Genomic DNA, 5,312 nt, shown 5'->3' with positions numbered 1-5,312 from the left:
GTATTCTAGACAAATTAAATGAAAAAAGGCGGAGCCACGCTCATTTTGAAATTTTCTTTATTTTTTTGGATTTTGTTGCACCATATCATTACTGGAGTTGAATGTTGAAATAATTTACTTATATACTGTAGATATTAAATTTTTTGTTAAAATTTGACTTTTAAACATTTTTTTTTAAAGTAGGCGTGTTCGTAATCCGATTTTGTTAATTTTCTTTTAGCACACATATAGTGATAGGGGTAACGTTCCTGCCAAATTTCATCATGATATCTTCAACGACTGCCAAATTTCAGCTTGCAAAACTTTGAAATTACCTTCTTTAAAAAGTGGGCGGTGCCACGCCCATTGTCCAAAATTTTACTAATTTTCTATTCTGCGTCATATGGTCAACCCACCTACCAAGTTTCATCGCTTTAGCCGTCTTTGGTAATGAATTATCGCACTTTTTCGGTTTCTCGAAATTAACGATATCGAAAAAGTGGGCGTGGTGACGGTCCGATTTCTTTCATTTTAAATAGCGATCTGAGAAGAGCGCCCAGAAACCTGCATACCAAATTTCATCAAGATACCTCAAAATTTACTCAAGTTATCGTGTTTACTGGCGGACGGACGGACATGGCTCAATCAAATTTTTTTTCGATACTGATGATTTTCATGTATGGAAGTCTATATCTATCTCGATTCCTTTATACCTGTACAATAGGGCGGTTCGATTTAAAAATCGCTTATTGCTCTGTAAAAATCGTATTCTAAGGATCAAAATAAGAAACTTTGCCGAAGGAACCATACCTCTAAAACGAATTCTGATGTCCCCCCCTTTGGGTCGTACTTTTGGGTAGGAGCAAATTCAATTCTACCTGCTGTGTCTTGTGGTGGCTTAAAAAAAAACAACACAAGCAATTTTACGATCTGCTATTTTGTCACAGTGATACCTTCATTTTTTAAAACGGTTGAATAAAAAACCCACACAACTATGTTTACGACATGCAAATGCATCACAGTGATGCCTTGGTTTTAAAAGGGGATTGTAAAAACGCTAATTTCTAATAATTTTTTTAATTTCTTTTCTATTACTAAGTTAAATTCATTTTTTCATTTACATATGTTCTGACTAAATAAATTTCTAAAGAGAAAAATAAACTCCAAAAAGAAAAAACATAGGCATTTCAAAGTGGGATTTTTCAAAATTTTCCCCTACGACCCAAAGGGGGGACATCAGAATTCGTTTTAAGGGTATGGTTCCTTCGGCAAAGTTTCTTATAATGGGCACAAAGAACGCTGAGTATAAAAATAAATTGGGACAGTTGAAAAGCATTCAAGGGCGTATCTAAAATCTATTTTAATTAAATGCCCGCTTCATTTGAACAAAATATGAATATCGGCTTTAGTACCTTATTATTGGAGACTCAATCCGATTTCGAGGAAGAGCAGCAAACAATTGAAAATAAATCTTTGCAAACAGTAACCCTCAAAATGGCTTAATCAACATCAGAGAATTTGCACAGTTTTTTGGATGCTCTTAATATCCTTGAATAAATCAAATATAGTCAATATCAATAGCAATATCAATGATAAAGATTAAGTTGAAGGGAACAGCAAGATACCTTGCAAGTAACGAAAACCCAAAAGAAGAAATAAAACAAAAATTACAAGGGTCTATTAAAAGTGAATCAGTAGAAGTTTTGACAGCAAAACTCCTGAACGCACAAGAACGTAGTAAAATCGCAAATCAGTATTTGTATTTATTTGAAAATTTGTTTCTAACACAACAATTTGACAAATTATTTTACAGTCATGAATAGCATGAGCTATATAAATTTAACATTAATAATAATAAATCTTAAAACTAAAGAAAAGTAATTAATAAAATACAGCAGTATTGATGATAAACATTGGCTGATTGTAAATATATAGTACAGTAGTAGCTCCATTCTTGCAACAAAGAAAATGTTTCCATTACATACTCAGTACTTGCGACATCCAAAAAATTTGAACTCGATACTTGCGACATTGCCTTGTTTGGTAACGGTTCCTTAGATTCAATAAAATTCGGGGAAGTCCCGATTAATTTCGCTAAGAATTGCTGTGATTGGCTAGTTCTCTTACGCACGTGTATTTTGGGACATTTGAATCAGCTTTAAATGACGTTTTATTGAGTGTGGTATCATAATTGCAGGGAAAAAATTTACGCTGTTTACAATAAAACAAAAAGTTGACGTTTCAAGGAAGCTAAGTGAAGGATTTTCGGTCAATGGCTTAGCCAAAAGTTTTCTTGTGCATAGATCAACAATAAACCATATTAAGAACAAGGAAAACACCATAAGGAAATTCCTGGCGCGTGCTGAATCTGGTTCTGGGAAGAGAAAAACGTTTAAACCTTCAGAGCTTCCTAAAATGGAAAGAGCATTAATCAAATGGTTTGCAAATCAACGGGCCAAGAATTTACCAATCACCTCTGATATGCTTACGCAAAAGGCCAATTTTCTCATGCCAAAATCCAGGAAAAATCGGGAGACATCCATCTAGCAATGGATGGGTTACAAACTTTAAAAAAATATATGGATACGAAGATTTAAAATATGTGGGGAACACTTTCCAACAACAGAAACAGAACAAATTCTGTGCCCTTTGCAAGTTCTTAATTGGATTGTAAATGTGAACATGATCGAAGTATTCCCGAATATCTACATCGTTTGCAGGATTTTGGTTACGATTCGAATAGGTAACTGCGAATCTGAAATGCCATTCTCGGTTTTAAAAAGAATAAAAAATATATATCCATCAACTATGTTAGATGAACGGTTGGCCGCATTGATGAGGTTAACCATTGAAGTTGATTTACTTCGATCGATTGATTTTGATGATTTCATAAGTGATTTTGCCAGAGCAAAATCAAGAAAAAAATATTTTTAATTGTGTAACGATTTATAGTTTTTAATATATAAGTACCAAAGAAAAAATATTTGCGAGAATAAATTCTAAAAAATATTAAAACACTTTTTATTTATTTAAAAAAAGATCATATATTCCTCCCATATTAATTTTAGCCCCGGGCCTCGTAAATCTTTAATCCGCCCCGGAACGTTATCCAATCAAAGTTAATATACTCTGTGTGAAAAGCGCGCTGGGTATAAAAATAGGTAGGTACTTTGTGTGAGGATGCAAATTTCACGTTTTTTGGTCTGCATGTAACAACTATGACTACGAATCACGTATTTCAACAATATATGATGCAAACGTAAGTATTTGATGAAATTTAAAGCTTCTAGCCGTAAAAAGGTGGTAAAAATGACAGTTTATATGGGGTATATAATATATATACCACCGCTCTCTGTGATTTTTTCAGACAACAATATATGCTATATGTTGGTGAAATTTGAAGCTTCTAGCTGTTAAAATGGGGCAGAAATTGCGAAAAGTTTCTAATATGAACAATCGTTTGTACGAGATATAAACATATATACCAACAATCTCTATGATTTTTTCACACATATGCTATATGCTATATACGTAAGCAATTGTTGAAATTTGAAGCTTCTAGCTGTTAAAAAGGGGCCAGAAATTTCGAAAAATTACTTATCTGAACAATCGGTTGTATGGAATATATACTATATATACCACCGATCTCTATGATTTTCTCAGACAACAATATATACTATACGCGTAAGCATTTGGTGAAATTTTAAGCTTCTAGCTGTTAAATGGGGCAGAAATTTCGAAAAATTACTTATCTGAACAATCGGTTGTATCAGATATATACTATATATACCACCGATCTCTATGATTTTCTCAGACAACAATATATGCTATACGCGTAAGCATTTGGTGAAATTTTAAGCTTATAGCTGTTAAAATTGGGCTGAAATTGCAAAAATATATATATATACTATATATACCACCATATATATACTATATATTTTCCACCGATCTCTATGATTTTTTCACACAACCATTTATGCTATATACGTAAGAATTTGGTGAAATTTCAAGCTTCTAGCTGTTAAAATGGGGCAGAAATTTCGAAAAATTACTTATCAGAACAATCGGTTGTATGAGATATATGCTATATATACCACCGATCTCTATGATTTTCTCAGACAACAATATATGCTATACGCGTAAGCATTTGGTGAAATTTTAAGCTTATAGCTGTTAAAATTGGGCTGAAATTGCAAAAATATATATATATACTATATATACCACCATATATATACTATATATTTTCCACCGATCTCTATGATTTTTTCACACAAAAATTTTTGCCATATACGTAAGCAATTGGTGAAATTTGAAGCTTATAGCTGTTAAAATGGGGTAGAAGTTGCGAAAAGTTTCTTATCTGAACAATCGGTTGTATGACTATACTATATATACCACCGATCTCTATGATTTTTTCAGACAAAAATATATGCTATATTCATAAGCATTTGGCGAAACTTGAAGCTTCTAGCTGCTAAAATTGCGAAAATATATAAATATACTATATATATATATACTATATATACCACCATATATACTATATACACAACCGATCTCTATGATTTTTTCAGACAAAAATATATGCTATATACGTATACATTGAAGTTTGAAGCCTCTAGCTCTTAAAATGGAGCAGTAATTACGAAAAGTTTCTTATCTGAACAATCGGTTGTGGGGGATATATACTATATATGCGACCGATCTCATCCATTTTTTCAGACAACAATATGTGCAATATACGAAAGCATATGGTGAAGTTTGAATCTTGAATCTGATAAATTGAGGAAGATATGACAAAAATCCTCTATTTCTGAAAAAGCGGTTGTATGGAGGATATATGCTATAGTGGTCCGATCCGGACGGTTCCGACAAATGTCTAATCGGACACCTAAATACACTACAGGAATTACAATTTTGAGATTCCTGCCAAAGTTAATATACCATTTCATTTTCATGAAAGGTATAAATATAGTAAGCGCAACAACTTAAGATCCAGCTTAAGAGTCATTAAAAAATGATGATAGCTCTTTTTTGAAGTGCAGAGCATTACTCAAGAGTCTGCCACTTGTAGGTAGGGAATTCCAAAAGGTATTACAGTAACGAATAATTGGCGTTAAGAGATTAGCATGCGGTATCTAAAGTGCGTAAGAAGAAGCAATGATCTTGATGATTGCAGAAGAATAAGCTGACGATCCCTGCAGTCAAACGCCAACGTAGTCAGCAAATATTCTTGTTCCTTGACTTGAATTTTGTGGGGCTATTCATTCTAGTTGGTTTTTGTTTTTTTTTTTTTTGTAATGGACGTTGTGGCAGCGCGCTGCCCTCAGGTGGCC

This window comes from Eurosta solidaginis, chromosome X, assembly GCF_040869045.1.
Source record: "Eurosta solidaginis isolate ZX-2024a chromosome X, ASM4086904v1, whole genome shotgun sequence".
Lineage (NCBI taxonomy): Eukaryota > Metazoa > Arthropoda > Insecta > Diptera > Tephritidae > Eurosta > Eurosta solidaginis.
This window is presented reverse-complemented; position numbering follows the sequence as displayed.